Source organism: Sminthopsis crassicaudata, chromosome 4 (genome assembly GCF_048593235.1).
Source record: "Sminthopsis crassicaudata isolate SCR6 chromosome 4, ASM4859323v1, whole genome shotgun sequence".
NCBI classification, from domain to species: Eukaryota; Metazoa; Chordata; class Mammalia; order Dasyuromorphia; family Dasyuridae; genus Sminthopsis; species Sminthopsis crassicaudata.
The window spans coordinates 278,104,141-278,121,459 of record NC_133620.1 but is presented as its reverse complement, the minus strand read 5'-3'; the positions used below and the strand labels follow the sequence as shown (position 1 = coordinate 278,121,459).

Sequence of the window (17,319 nt, the reverse complement as noted above, 5' to 3'; positions counted from 1 at the left end):
GTCTTACAGAAGTCTCCACTCCTTTAACCTGGGCAAAGCAAAGGCCAAAAAAAAAAAAAAAAAAAAAAAAAAAAAAAGAAAAAGTGAGAGAAAGGAGAGAACTACCCTCAAGTGTTACAAATTTTGAAGAGTATTTCCTTTTTGGGGGATGTGTGCATGTGATCTTTTTACTAAAGTATCCATTGCTCTGTCATTTTTAGTCATCACAAAAATAAAGACTCCTGAAAAACAGTAAATCAATTATATAGTATCAGAATGATGGTGAAGAGATTAAGATCCCTAAAAAAAGGTAATTAAGATACAACAGAGAAACTATTCCTTTGGCTCAATTTTAAAATTATAATTCAATTGCTTATTTTAATTTCTGAAATTCCAATGAACACCTAGGTTAGGTGAATGGTTTATCATGTCCACTGTGTTCTTTAGAAAAGAGATGGAGATCACCATCATATGACATGTGTCTGTGATTCACATGAAGAAGCATTAGAAATCTGAGTGATCACTGAACTGGTGAAAAACCTCTATATCTCATTATTGATCTCCAGTGGTGAAAAGTATCAGAAATGTAAAAAAGGGGAACCAGGAGAGTCAAGAGGTATTCCAAATACAATCTTCTCTGAGGAAAATCCTTTAAAAAAAAATTAAGTAACACATGCTGGTTCCAAAGTATTTTCCAGAAGTCAAGAAAACAGATATGAGAGAAAGGAATCTTTTAGAGAAAAATCTCTAACAGACGTAAATTTGATGGTTCATACTAATTAATCAGAAAATAAAAAATCCTATTTCCAGAATTCTAAGAATCGTGTACTTAAAAGTGACAAAAGTGGCAGGCTGTCGTCAACCAGTCAAGGTAAAATTTTCATGTCTTGTTGTAAAGAATACTTATATACTCTGTAAAAGAGGGTGGGGAATTTCACTATCTTGGCTGAAAGGATAGTTAAATAGAGGAGAACTGGATGAGTTTAACTGTTCAAACTAAAGTTATCTATTTTTTTAACTATTGGAAGAACAACAAAGGGACAATACAAGTCTTCCAGCTAATGTACATAAAAATTTGTATACAAATCCAAGGAGGTAGGTATTAGTTCACTTTTTATCATAGTCATATCAGTTTTGCTTGTCATAGAACTACTTTAATAAAACATCCTGGGTGGAAGTTCAAAACTACTTTTAAGAACTACAAAAAGGACAAAGCCATCATATGATATATTAGAAAAAAGAATTTCATATTAAATTTTAAGAGTGATTTCTATTTATGTCCCAGGGTACTTTCTTCCTTTCTCCCCTCCATTTTCCAAGAAAGCTCTCTTTTCTTCTCATTGTTGGCAGGGAACTCAGGTCAAAAGGAAAAGGCTATGACTACTTCTGTACTCTCTCTGGTTGACACCTCTGGCTATCTTTTTCTCTGTTTTCCCATGATTTCAGCTCAACCCTGCTGACAGATCCCACAGTTAACAGATGGCCTACTTACTCCCCACTGCAATCTTTTTTTAAATGGGATTCCCATACCGTTGCCACAATTTAGACACCGTACTTCTGTTATTGTCCCATCTCAGATTGTTCAGAGGGCATGCATATATTTAAAAAATTAAAAACTCACACTTTCCCTTTTAATTCCCATAAAACACATGTATTCACAGTTTTTATATATTAATTTTCACTGATATGTTGCTAATTTTTTTTTTTTAGTCATTTATATTATGTTTCAACTAGACTAAAATTATAAACTTAAGGCTGGAAAACTAGCTCCTATTTTTTCCTTTTTTTTTTTTACATTTTCCCACAACCCTTAGCATTTTACTCTGTGTAAGTATTCAGTGCCTGTCAAGACTGAAGTTTAAGATCAAAGCTACCCTGTCTCAGAACAATTCAAACTTACTGCATGTATATATCACATAGGTAATGAAACATCCAAGCTTAGACTTACTCAAACAAACAGAACAGTATGACCTGAAAGGCTAAACTAGTTAGAAAATATTTACTTTGTGCTGCTTATCACTAACAAACAGTACAAGTTCAGAGGCTGCCTATGTATAACAATCAAAATGATCATTCACTAAATGAGGAAAAAAAAAGTTAAAAAAAATCTGGAGACTGATTTTAATCTTCATGCTTTTCACATTTATGATTTATAAATAATCTAATTCCTTTTTCAGGAACACAAGCTTTCATAGAAATCAAATAAGGAATTTTACTCATAAAATTCTTTCCCACAAACAGTTTAGGATGAATTATCTTTTATTCAGGATCTTTTGCCTCTCTCTCTCTTTTTTTTTTCCCCCTAATGATTCAGTACTCACTGAGTCATATTTGTATTGCCTCTTCTTTGTAACTCAGAACCTGAGGCCTGGCAAATCTCCATTTTAGCCAATAGGATCTGGCGGGTCTTCAGGAATTTAATTGGTCCCGAGATCTTTATCACATGAAACACAGCACAGCTTCAAAAATCTAGAGAGAAAAGAATAGTTTGGTGAGTATGTTATCTATAAATGTAACATCTTGAACATAGCTGTGAGAAACAGCTATTATTTTTATTTTTTCTTAAAGAAAAACAGAACTAGATTAATAAAAATACAAAACCATCTCACATTTTCCATGAACATCTGTCAAGTGGAAAGAGCACAATGGAATTTTTTTTTCTAATTTTATTTTCTAATATAAAAATCGTGGATCACACTCACATTTTCCTACACATCCTTTTCCCCCATTATAAGTCTGTTATGGTAACTGACTAACCTACCATATGGCATAAAATCCACACAGGAAAACTCAGGGATGTTGTGTACTGCACTACTTAGATTTGAGTCAGTCAGAAAGGAAAGAGGGAGGGGATGGAAGGTAGATTTGATGTGGTAAAACCTAAGCTCTGTATTTGTTATTTTATCACAGAATGGAAATCTTTCAAAAATGATGAGAAACAATCTTAAATCCACCCATATGAAGAAGAAACCAAAATTTCAATTGACTTTAACTGAAGAAATGAAAGGAAAAAAGGGGATGAATGGCCTTTTTTTGAAAACCAATAATGCATTTACTCTTACATATACTTTCAGTATTTCAAAACATGGCATAACACTTACTGACAAGTCCAAGTATAACACTCATTGACAAGTCCAATTTTACACATGTAAAATGTACATATTTTCATTTAGATTCCCCAAAGCTGCGATGAGCCCCTCTCATTCCAGCTTAAAACATGCAGTGCAGCATTCAGAAGTATGACCCAAAGGAAACCCAAACACAATGTAAGCTTTTAAGAAGCATAGTTACAATGTAATTAGGGGAGGATAAGATGCCTTGCAACAATTCTAATATGTTAAGCAGATTAACTAACAACTGATATGTGCCATATACACTCTAGATAGATCTAAGGTGGAGAGTGGGGAGGAGGAAGGAAGAACAAACCTCTGACAAGAAAACTAGCTTTTGCTTTTTAAATATCTTGCTTTTGGGGAGAAAAAAAATCACATTATGATTAACCTGGTATATATGACACTAGCAAATGGTGAATGTTTTACCATGAGGTAAACTGACCAACCATAATCATCCTTTAAAAAAATTAGGATTGGGGGCAGCTAGGTGGCGCAGTGGATAGAGCACCAGCTTTGAATTCAGGAAGACCCGAGTTCAAATTTGGTCTCAGACACTTAACACTTCCTAGCTGTGTGATCCTGGGCAAGTCACTTAACCCCAGCCTCAGAAAAAAATAAAATTAAATTAAAAAATAAAAAAATAAAAAAATTATAACTTGAAATTTTGATTTGTCTTTTATTTGGCTAATTCTAATTATTTTTCCATATCAAATTTCCTAACAGTCTTAATTGTCTACATGCACCCTTAAACATGAAATTATAAAAAAGAAAAATTAAGTGGAAGAGTTCTGCTTAAGGGAACCTTCCATTCCTTCCCTTTCAAAACCCTCTCATACTCCCTTGTCAATTTCCTTCAGGTTCTTATACTAAGGAATGTGAAATAATCCTGTGTTTAAGACCAACTGGCATAAATTCTGGCCTGAAAGAGAAGATAACTACGGTAACATGCTGACAGCCTTCATTTACATAAAAGAATACTAATTATATATGGTATCATCAACATCTGCGATTCTGCTCATTGCCATTTGTACCAGTATTGGATCTATTAACCCTTAATTCTACAATGTAGGCCCAGAATTATGCCCAGAATTACCCCTACCATGGAAAATTCTAAAAGCTTGTAAGGAAAAATTAATTTGGCATGGGAAAAAATGGATTTTAATAAGTAAAGTGATACTATGATAATAAATCTGGGAATCTATTAATAGTACTTTTTTCTAATATAGGAGAAGAAAATAGTTTTAATATCAAAATGTTATCACATTTTTAAAAAGTAGAATTAAAATAAGGAACCTATGAAATTTATTATAATTGTGTGAAGTGAAATTATATGTACTATAATGTCTATTTTAGGACCTTTAAGAATTGTTTTTTGTATTATTAATATCATGAAACAATTGCTTTGACTTTCTATTTTAGGCCAGGAGGAAAGTCATAAAGCCTTTAATAGCATAATGGCAGAAGACTTAAAGCAGATAAAATGTCAGAGTATTTTGTGAAAAAAGATGAGAATTTTAGTTCCTAAGGTGCTCACACGATCAATGCATTTTCAAATCATATTAGACTAGGGAGCTAGAAAACAGTTTGAAGAATTCAACACATTGTTCTTTATAAGAAAATGGAGGCTCTGAAGGTGAAATGACTTGGTCAGTGACACAGTTACTAAGAGGCAGATTCAAAACTATTAGCTAGGTTATCTGACTTCAGGCCCAAGTTTAAATCTGAAATTAGAGTGATGTCTTTTCAAATGGAGAGAATGATAAGAGGAAAAAAGGAGAGAGCCTATGGATAAGGAATTCACAACACTTGACAACTGATTAGACATAGAGGGGAGAGGGGTGAGAAGAATTGAAGAATTTGTGAAAGTTGAGTTGCCCTCAACAAAAATAGTAAACTTGAGGGAAGATAAATAAGGTTTAGGGGTAAAGATTGTGAGTTGTTATTTGGGACATTGAGTTTCACTTGTTTGCAAGACATCCACATGGAGATGTTCAGACGACTGCTGAGGATGTGAGAGTAGACCTCAGGAGTGAGATTTAGGTAGGAAGATAGGTGAAGAGATGGGAGGAGCTAGGAACAAGGGCTGAAAAGAGGAGTGAGCTTTGGCGAGGATAAGGGTTACATCTTTATCAGAAGCTGAAGCAAAGAATGAGAGAATCGGGGGATGATATAGAGGATGTTGATATGCAAAATAGGAGAAAAGTAGCTCCTGACTGGCTTTATTTGTGTACTAATTTCATGGGATTTTACATTATGGAGAATTGGGTAATGTGTAGAAACAAAATTTATTTTAAAAATGAAAAAAAAACAAAAACAAAAACAAAACCTGCTTGCTTTCTCTTACAAGTTTATAGAAGAATTCTCAAACTTTAAACTATTTTTATTCTGTTACTACTTAGGTTTTGTCCTTTAATAATTCAGGTAGTTGCAGGAAGGAGGTCTAAGTAAAATCTTGGATATCATAATCAGTTGACAAATATGGATTTCTCTCTAAGTATGTAAGAAACATTACCCTGTGAGACTTGCAAAAAACCCTACTTTTCAAAAACACCAACTCTTTGCAAACAACTAATTTCCCTCAAAAAAAATGATAAAAGAGAAGGCTCTACAATCAGTTTTGGCATTGCCTGGGTTAATTTTCAGCAGTTAAACCAAAACTGATTCCCTGGAATGGTGTTTTTCTTTTTTTTTTTAATTTTTTATTTTATTTTATAATTATAACATTTTTTGACAGTACATATGCATGGGTAATTTTTTACAACATTATCCCTTGCACTTACTTCTATTCAGATTTTTTCCCTTCCTCCCCCAACCCCCTCCCCCAGATGGCAAGCAGTCTTATATATGTTAAATATATTACAGTATAATTTAGATACAATATATGTGTGTAGAACCGAATTTTTTGTTGCACAGGAAGAATTGGATTCAGAAGGTAAAAATAACAGTTTACATTCATTTCCCAGTGTTCCTTTTCTGGATGTAGCTGGTTCTGTCCATAATTAATCAATTGGAATTGGATTAGTTCTTCTCTATGTTGAAGAAATCCACTTCCATCAGCATACATCCTCGTACAGTATCATTGTTGAAGTGTATAATAATGATCTTCTGGTTCTGCTCGTTTCACTCAGCATCAGTTGATGTAAGTCTCTCCAAGCCTCTCTGTATTTCTCCTGTTGGTCATTTCTTATAGAACAATAATATTCCATAACATTCATATACCATAGTTTACCCAACCATTCTCCAATTGATGGACATCCATTCATCTTCCAGCTTCTAGCCACTATGAAAAGGGCTGCCACAAACATTTTGGCACATACAGGACCCTTTCCCTTCTCTAGTAGTTCCTTGGGGTATAAGCCCAGTAGTAGTATGGCTGGGTCAAAGTGGTGTTTTTCCTTCATGGGGCATACACTTTTCTTGTTAGACCCTTTTTCAACATAAAACTGTCAATAATTTAAAGTATCCACTTTTTTATTACAGCATCAGAACTTTTTAGGTACAAATCATGCACAAAATAAAGTATTGGCACAGAGATTCATTTTTAAATTTAGCAAAGATCTAAAGTTCACTCACAGATTTTACTTTTACAATTTTATTTCCATTTGCAATTTCACTTTTTACTTCCTCCTTCCTCTTTATTTTCTCTCACTAGTACAAGGCCAAACACATGTTTCTTAACTCTGATCATGAAGGGAACAAAATTTTTATATCAAGTCTTTAGGTCCATCCTTCTCAATCCTAGGTATAAACCAATTTCCTGATAGTTATCTGAACTCTACAACTAATTTTGCCCCCCAAATCTCCCTAAACTATTTTCTCCCTTTTCAAGAAGTATACTTTACCCACAAATTAATGAGTAGCCTTGGCTCTTAAAGACTGCCCCACCCACTGTATGTACATTGTTACTAAAAGTTCTATCACAAATATGCCTTTCACAAATATCTTTCCCTTTGAATCATTATCAGCCTTCACTGGTGGAATTAAAATCATCTAAAATTTACCAGTGATAACTGAATTTTCAGGTAAATATCACTATAAATGCTAATTTCTCTAAATCCCCTCCCCATATATTTTTTTTCCAATTACATGCAAAGATTTTTATTTCCTTCTCTCCTTTCCCCCTCCAGAATGGCAATTTGATATAGGTTATGCGTATACAATCATATTAAACATATTTCCACATTAGTCATATTGTGAAAGTATCAGAACAGAAGGGAAAAACAACAACAACAAAAATCCTGAAAATAGTATGCTTGGGTCTGCATTAATATTTATTATTTCTTGGGATGTGGATAGCACTTTCTATCATAAGTCTCTTGGAATTATTATAGGTCAATAGGTCATTTGTATTGCTGAAAAGAACTAAGCCTATCAAAGTTGACCATTATATAATTTTACTGTTATTCTGTAAAATGTTCGCCTGGTTCTGTTCACTTCACTCAGTATTAGTTCATGGGAGTCTTTCAAGGTTTTTCTGAAATCTGTCTGCTCACCATTTCTTATAGTATATTTCATTAAATTCATATACCACAATTTGTTCAGCCATTCCCCAATTGATAGGCATCTCCTCAATTTTCAATTCTTTGCCACCATAAAGATAGCTGCTGCCACAAAATGTGGGGTTTTTCCCCTTTTTTATAATATTTTTGACCTAGTATGTGGCATTTGCTTGATCAAAGGGTAGGCACAGTTGTATAACCCTTTGAGCATAATTCTAAAATGCTTTTCAGAATAGGTTGGTGATATGCATTAGTGTTCTAATTTTCCCACACCCTCTCCAACATTTATCATTTTCCTTTTTTTGTCATATTAGCTAATCTGATAGATTTGAGGTGATACCTCAGAGTTGTTTTAATTGCATTTCTCTAATCCATAATTCCAGTGTTTCTAAAACCCAATTACATTTTGATTACCTCCCTTCAAATTAGATTGGGATTACTTCTAATCTATTTTGAAGTAGATTGAGGTTTTGCTATGCAAATTCCCAAAATATATATCGAGTTCAGGAAGTCCTTACCTTATGAATCAATTCTATTAAAAAGTTTGTTTCTAAGTTAATTGTTTGGAATTAAGAATGCCTTTCCCCATGGAAACAGGATGTCTCACAAAAGCCTGTTAAAATCATAATGTTCCTTAAGTATAATGCTATGCCAAATTTAGTGTCTAATCACCACATAATATTTCTATGGGGGGAAAAAAGGCTTCATCTCCTTCAAATCCAAAGACCCAGGTCTTATGGTCTTCTAGACTTCTAGGCCATATTACACCAATATGCTTTCATGAATATGAAGAATTCAGAGAAACCTGGAAATTAAATGAATTAAAAAGCTTTACTTAGCATTCAATTTACATAATTACTCAAGTGCTGAGAATACAAACATTAAAGCAAGACAGTTTTTGCTTTCCAACAGCTCACATTCTAAAGAGATAGATACATGTATATAGGTTGTTTTTAGCTGCAAGTTGGGTGAAAAGGTCCTACAGTACAGCATCAGTGGCTATAAGCTACTGAAGAAATAGCTCCTAAAGAAGTTGCCCAGGTGATGAGCCTATGTAAAGGGCTAGAACTGAGTAGTAGCATCGGGTTTATTGATACAGACCCCTAATAAGCAATCTGGTGACAGTCACCCACATTCTGAATCCAAGCAGAAAAACCCAGGAATATACTGGACAGCAGCTGTGACAGCTGACCGATCTATGCTCACCATCTATATAAATGACATACCATTAGAAGGACTGGTGGACACAGGTGCAGATTGCACAGTCATTAGAGGTGCCAACTGGCCCAGTCACTGGCCAAAGACTAAGGCAGACACCTTCATGTCTGGGGTAGGAGGATCAATAGCAGCTGAAGTTAGTGCTACCCCTTTAAGATGGATATTTGAAGGTGAAACAGGAGTTTTTACTCTTTTTATAGTTGAAAAAATCCCCATCAATCTATGGGGAAGAGACATTTTACAACAATTAGGGTTAAAAATGAGTACTTCGGTTTTTTAGGCAGGGCTACTGTTGAAGGCCTGCCACCACTTTCACCTGTTCCTATCCAATGGAAAACTGATACACCAGTGTGGATAGAATAGTGGCCCTTAGGTAGCGATAAAATTCAGGCCTTACTAGACATAGTACAGGAACAACTTGACCAAGGACACTTACAACCTTCTCTAAGTCCTTGGAATTCCCCAGTATTTGTTGTAAAAAAGAAATCTGGAAAATGGAGGATGTTGACTGATTTAAGAAGGTAAATGAACAGATGGAAACTATGGGAACTCTTCAACCTGGACTTCCATCTCCTACTAAGTTGCCTAGAGAATGGCCTCTGTGGGCTATAGACATTAAGGATTGTTTCTATTCTATCCCTCTAGGGAATGAAAAACAGCCCTACTATGTGTCAAATGTACGTTGCTGCTGCTCTTACTCCAGTAAGAAAAGCATTTCCAAAAGTAATGTTATTACATTACATGGATGATATATTGGGATGTGCACCTGAGGAACAAATGTTAGAAGCATGCCTACAAAAAAACATAGAAACACTAAGGCATTATAAATTGCACATAGCTTCAGAAAAGATTCAAAAACATGTTCCTTTTCAATATTTAGGATATGAAGGTACTTACAGTACAACAACTCTCCTTAAGAACAGAGAAGCTAAACACTTTAAATGACTTCCAGAAATTGATAGGAGATATCCAATGGATATGTCCCGTGCTAGGCTTGACTACCTGTCAATTGCAACCATTATATGACATTTTAAGGGGAGACAGTGCTTTAAATTCACCACGCCAGCTTACAAAAGAAGCTCAAGAGACTTTGAGACAAGTTGAACTGGCTTTATCCAATGTGGTTGAAAGAGTCACTCAAAAACCCTTGGAAATATCAGTTTTTGCTACACAAAAGGCACCCACAGCAGTCCTTCATCAAGGAGACAGTGTGATAGAGTGGTGAACCTCCCAGCACAACTAGAACAAAGCCTTATTCCTTACCCAGTGCTTGTGGCTAGAATTTTATTAAAGGCCAATAAACTAGCAGTACAATTATCTGGAATAAGACCTGACAAGATATACACCTTTTATACTAATGCACAAGTTAATGTGTGCTGTGAAACCATCCCAGAGTGGCAAATTTTATTAGCCATGGCTCCAAATTTTACACATGGGTCTCCATTAAAGATAACCAGACTGTTACATAATTGGCGATGGATCTTGAAGGTTTCTAAAGTGCCTCTGAAAGGACCAACAATCTTTACAGATGCGCATCCAAACATAATATTTGCGCTGCATATTCTCGTGACTTAACTATAAAGAGAGTAATCTGAACTCCTTTTCAGTCCACTCACTTGAATTGTATGCAATCATTCTAGCTCTTGCTTATTATCTGGGAGACATAAATATAATATCTGATTCGGCCTATTCCCACAGCCCAAATAAAATTTGTAGCCTCCAATATATATCAGCTCTTTAAGGAACTTCAAGAGCAAGTGAGAAAGCATCCAGGTAAGATTTGTATTTTGCATGTCCACTCCCTTAGTGGACTTACAGGTCCTATTTATGGCAATTCAAAGGCAGATAGCACAAGAATCTCATTCTAAATATCATCAGGCTGCCCCAGCTTTACGTTTGCAATTTGGAATAACAAGAGAAGAAGCTAGGAGCATAGTAAAAGCCTGTACAGCTTGCCTTCCTTTCCATGCTCCTACACTCCCTCCAGGGAAGAACCCTCGTGGTTTGAGACCTAATGAAATTTTGGCAAATGGATGTGACCCAATCTTTTGGTCGTCTATCTTTTATCCATGTCGTGGTAGACACCTTTTCAGGATTCACATTTGCAATGCCAGCAGCAAGAGAGACAGCCCGAGTGGTCACTGAATTCCTTATACAAGCATTTGCAATTATGGGTGTGCCACAAGCAATAAAAACAGACAATGGACCTGCATATACGTCTAAACATTTTACACACTTTTGTGCACAGTATAAGATTTTACATACCACCGGCATATCCTTTAATCCTCAAGGGCAGGCAATAGTAGAGAGAAGAAACAGAGATATTAAGACATTCCTCCAAAAACAAAAGAAAGGGGGAGCCATGGGTAACCCTAAAGAACTTCTAAATTTAGTTCTCTATACCATTAATTTTTTAATTTTTGACAAAGATGCACTGGCTCCAGCAGACAGGTTTTATAACCCACCAGAAGGGCAGTGTCCAGTGAGAGCAGCTCCACTGTCTTTAGATAATCGCCAGGTGATGTGGAGAGACCCAGAAAGTGGTGAATGGAAGGGACCAGATAGGTTAACTGCTTGGGGGAGAGGGTTTGCTTGTATCTCCACAGATGGAAAAGGAATCAGAAGGAGAGATGGAGCAGACCCTTGAAACGAAGGAGAAGACCCAAGAAACATCAGGTGGCTCTGCTGCTGACTGTGCCCACCACTGAAAGAACCTGGCAGTTATAGCGTTTGACCCATGGACATCAAAAACTGTTGGACTTGAAAATTCTCAGGAATCATTGGATTCTCTGAGACATCATAAGACTATTGTAGGACTTGAAAGCCCTCAGGAATCATTGGATTCTCTGAGACATCATAAGACTATTGTAGGACTGAAAGTTCTCAGGAATCATTGGATTCTCTGAGGCATCATAACTGTTATGGGACTTCAAAATCTGTATTCCCTAACACGTGAAGCAATGGACAATAGATTGGTTTTGGACTATCTCTTGGTTGCTGAAGAAGGTGTGTATGTGTGACTGATGTTTGCATACCTTCCTTCTAGGACTTCTGGAAATCTCTTACAATACCATGTTGATTTATATTGTTTGTTATATCACTACTTGCATGTACAATTCCTATTTGTTATACCACATTGAGTCTGCACTGACTGTGGGGAGAGTCATCACTAATAGCCTCTGCGTTATTGCTATGTGCTTGTGTAATAACTCCCATGCTGAAGGGTTTGTGTATACTTTTCTCTAATAAGGCCCTTCAACCCAGAAACCCGCTAGCAAATCCCCACTTGTCTTTGGTGCTTTTCATCTCCCTTCCTGAGATGTCAGGGAGGGCGTGATCACCTCCTTTTTGGGGTTCTCACCTCCCTGAAAAGTCAGGGATAGCGCGACCACCTGTGGTCTAAAACAAAAGAAAGCGGGAGATGTAAAGGGCTAGAACTGAGCAATACACTTGGATAATGAAGCAGGTGAGACTAATTGCCAATTGGACAGTTCCCTATTAACTTATTTGAAGGTTCTCCCTCCCCAGCTATTCTGTGCTGACTTGATTGGTGGGACAGGCCTATATCACAAAGAGATCATAAAGAAAGGAAAGGGACCAACATGTGCAAGTTTGTGGTGGCCCTTTTTGTAATGCAAGAAACTGGAAACTCTGAGAGGATGTCCATCAGTTGGAGAATTGGCTGAAGAAGTTTTAGCATATGAATGTTATAGAATATTATTGTACTGTAAGAACAAGCTCATCTTTTTCATTAAAAAATAATTAAAACAAATACAAAATAGAAAAATTGCCATGTCACAGCAGAACAGAAGAGGATTAAAAAATATAATATTAGAGCACCAGCCCTGAATTCAGGAAGACCGGAGTTCAAATCTGGTCTCACCCACTTAACACTTCCTAGTTGTGTGACCCTGGGCAAGTCACTTAATCCCAGCCTAAAAAAAAAAAAAAAAAAAAAAAAAAAAAAAAAAAAAAGATAATATCCATTTTAAGAAAGCCTAAATAATATTATACATCATGATCAGAGCTGTCCATCTTTACTTCTTTGTAGGTTTTTCTTTTATTCTTTGTTATGAACTTTTTATTTCATATTCTTCCCCCCTATATCTATAATTAAGTGCAGATATATTTCTATACACACAGACACAGACACACCACATATATAATTATATTTATATATGAGAGTATACTAGGCTTGTTTGTCCTATTTCTCTGAAAACGGATAACGACATCTTTCAAAAATCTAAGATCTTTCCATATTTTCCTAAATTCACCAACTCATCAACTTCCTACACCACAGTAATATTCCAACCTTATATCAAGTTATTTTAAATGGTCTAAAATAACATTAATTAATCTGGTTGATATATACTGTACTTTCCCTATTTTTCTCTTTTGATGAAATATTTTAGCTTTAACTTGAGAACAATGTCTACCCCTGCCTTTTTTCCTAATAAATTCATTATTATTATTATAATTATATCTCTTATTTCCTGTCTCTGCTGATACCTCTATTTTACTTCTACACTCTTATTTTCTCCCATCCTCCAAGTATTCCTTCTTTATAATTTAAACCCCCAACTTTTTCCCTCCCCTCCCCTTCCCATGAATCTACACACCTTATCTTATTTTCCTTAATCTACAATATCCTCATATTACTCTTTTGCCTCTTTATATTTAGAAGTTTTATACTTTTCTAGATAAATATATGTACACACATCTATGTCTATAATCAATATACATATATCTACATATATATATAATATTATTCCATCTTTAACCCATTTCCTCCCTCCTTTAATTCCTCTGTATTAATTCTTGCTCTCACACCTATAACATATTTACTATTTTTATCTTTTCCTACAGCAGGTCTCAGGTTGACTAAAAGCCTTGCTGCTTCTCATTTATTAGCCATTTACAGGTCCCCAGGCCAAGTCTCATTTAGTCATTATTTGGGTCCTGATTCATTCAGATTGAATGTAAATAGCAATAATTTCTGCTTTCACCAGAATCTTAAGAGGGTCTGCCTTTCTCAGATTTATTCGTTCATTCATTTATTTTTACTAGGTGAAAGAGGAGATTCTTTGCCTCAAATGCTACCTAGCCTTAATCACTGAATGGGTGTGATATCTCAGTCAAAGAGAGACCTGTTGAAGACCTTAGTTTAAAAAGGCCAAGGTCTCCTATGCATCCAGGGCCATCATTAGTCATCTTGATCTATATGGTACCACTGGACCCAGATGGCTCTGGAGGAGAAAGTGAAGCTGGTTAACTTTGCACAGACTCCCCCACTTAAATCCAATTCACTTGCATGTCATGCCATCACCTCTCTGATGTCATGACTCTCTTTGAGAATGAAGAAAAAGCACCACCATATCCTTTTCCTACACGATTTTGCTTCATTAAAATCATATACTCAGTTCTACCCTAATCTTTGTTTCAAAATGCTCAATTACTATAATGACAATGTTAAGACATATGGTTTACATTTCCACATATAAAGCAGTTTGTCCTTATTGAGTCCCTTGAAACTTGTCTTTGATGTTTACCTTATATTTCTCTTGGATATCAGATTTTCTATTACGTCTTTCTGCGACAAAATCCTCCAAGTCTGGAAATTTATTGAATTATCCACTTTTTCATTCAGGATTATGCTTAACTTTGCTGGTATGATATTTTTGGCTGCAACCCTATTTCTTTTGCTTTTCCATATATAGTATTATACCAAGACCTATAATCTTTTCATGTAGCGATTGCTAGATCTTGTGTGATTCTAATTGTGACTCCACAGTACAGGAATTTTATTTTTTCTGGTAATTTCTGTTAATATTTTTTCCTTGATCCAAGGGTTTTGAAATTTGGCTATGATGTTCTTAGAGGATCTTCTTTCAGATGGTGATTGGTGGATTTTTCTATTCTATTTTCCTCTCTTATTATAACACTATATTTTTCTTTATTTCTTGTATTCTTGTGTAGATTCTTTTTTTGATCATAGCTTTTAGGGAGTCCAATTATTATTATGTTTTCTTTTTCTGATCTGTTCTTCAGATCTGCTGTTTTTCTTATGTTTCACATTCTCTTCTACTTTTTCATTCTTTACATTGTTTTATTGGCCTCTTATAACTTTCTTGGCTTTCCCTTGCCCAATTCTAGTTTTCAAGGAATCATGTTCTTTCTTAAAAGTTCTGAATTTCCTCTTCTAGTTGACTTTCTTTTCATAATCTTATTTTTCTTGGATTGTTCTAGTTTTTTTGTTTTGTTTTGTTTTGTTTATCTCTCATTTGATTTTAAAGTCTTTTTAGAATTTTCCATGAAGACAGGCAGGTGAGCATTTAACTTTACTCTTTGGGGTAGAGTATGTCCACTTTTTCTTTACTGAATAATATTAGAAGTAGTTAGGCACTAGTTATTAGAAAGTTTAAATTTTACTACTCAACAAATTTATGGCTAGTTAGCTCAATTTAGTGTTAAGGAATTTTCTGAAATTCCTCCTCAGGTCTAGCCTGGCTGTGAAGACAAAGGGCTAATTTTTAAAAAGTTAAATATTTTCTTTCCCACTTTGGCAGAATGTTTTATTTAATACTTGATAATGATTCTGAATATGGTTTATATGTTTTAAGGAATCCGGGAGGAGAGAAATGAAAAGAATCATCAGGATATTATGGTATAGGTACAAAGGTAAAAGTATTTGGATTCAGAAGACCTGATGTCAAATCTTAATTCTGATAATTTTTCGGTGACCAAAGGCGAGAGATTAAATTTCTAAACTAAGTGTTGTTATTTATAAAAACAAGGAAAATATTTGAATTACCCTGCCTCAAAGAATTATTGCAAGAAAGGCACTTTGCAAAGCTTAAAATAGACTATTTAAATATGAAATTACTGTCCCCACTGATGCCTACTATTATCTTCGTCAACTATTCCCTTTACTTACTTGGTTTATTAACTTGTCTTGAGTATAAAAGTTCTTGGACCAACTCACTTCTGCCTACAATAAAATCTACAGGGAGGCTGGATTAGTGGTGATCCACTTTTCCCCTCCAAGTATTTGAGGATTTAACTAATGAAATGGCATTAACAATACTAGAATAATTTGGATAGGAAATTGAGGCTTCTCTTATATGAATAATCCATCTATGGAATTAAAGATTTATATATGAATAGGAAATTATTTATAGAAAAATATTATTTCTAAATCCAGACAACAATTACCAAAAGTACTCTAAAATCTCTACAATGTAAATACAATAAGGTATAATTAAAATATTAAAAATAAATCGATAATAGCACAAAATAGCATAGAAGTGAAATACCTGAATAAGCTTCTGAGTTTTATTAGTTTAGTAAGACACTATCCTAGTGATAGGGGAAGGTTAAAGAAAGAAAGGAAAAAAAAAAAAAAAAAAAAAAAGGAATCCTTTAAATCAAGGATAGAAAGAGTTCTGAAGATGTTGTCTTTCCATACTTTGCCTCCCATCTTTTTTTTTTTAATTTTATTTTTTTTATTAATTTTATAAATAACATTTTTTTGACAGTACATATGCATAGGTAATTTTTTACTTTATCCCTTGTACTCCCTTCTGTTCCGAATTTTCCCCTCCTTCCCTCCACCCCCTCCCCTAGATGGCAGGCATTCCCATACATATTAAATATGTTATAGTATATCCTAGATACAATATATATGTGCAGAACCAAATTGTTGTTGTTGTAAAGAAAGAATTGGATTCCGAAGGTAAAAATAACCTGGAAAGAAAAACAAAAAATGCAAACAGTTTACACTCATTTCCCAGTGTTCCTTCCCTGGGTGTAGCTGATTTTGTCCATCATTGATCAATTGGAACTGGATTAGATCTTCTCTATGTTGAAGATATCCACTTCCATCAGAATACATCCTCATACAGTATTGTTGTTGAAGTGTATAATCTCCTAGTTCTGCTCATTTCACTCAGCATCAGTTGATGTCTCTCCAAGCCTCTCTACATCCTGCTAGTCATTTCTTACAAAACAATAATATTCCATAATATTCATATGCCATAATTTACCCAACCATTGCTCCAGTTGATGGGCATCCATTCATTTTCCAGTTTCTAGCCATTACAAAAAGGGCTGCCACAAACATTTTGACTTTGCCTCCCATCTTAAGAATATTTCAAGCAGCTCCTCTATTGGTAGTATGTAGCAAGGGCCTAAAATTCATGTAAGACTTAAACTGCACCCCTTTATATGCTTACTATAAATTTACACTATTGTAATGAGCTTATAGCTCATCCCAAGAACTAGTCATAATCAAAATAGTTTTATTAAAGTACTTCCTTCACAACTAGTTCTATAGAAAAAAAAAATCTATAATTATCTCCATCACAGGACAGTGAGGATACCTGAAATGTCTACCATGTTTTTCTTTGAATTAAAGAGTTTGAAAGCCCTTGTTTAAAATGATTATCTGGAAAGAGTAACTAACTGGTGTAAGTTAATTAACTGTTAACTTTTTATCATGAGTTAGTGTCGGA

At 34.8% G+C, this 17,319-nt stretch overlaps 1 protein-coding gene across 1 annotated transcript in view; it reads right to left on the bottom strand.

The window, feature by feature from the left end:
* Positions 1–2,420: 2,420 nt before the first annotated feature.
* MED20 (mediator complex subunit 20) overlaps positions 2,421–17,319 on the bottom strand; it is a 123,439-nt gene continuing 108,540 nt past the window's right edge. The window contains exon 7 of the mRNA XM_074310947.1: positions 2,421–2,448. The gene's annotated coding sequence lies outside the window, so the exon portion shown is untranslated. The remainder of the gene's footprint in view (positions 2,449–17,319) is intronic.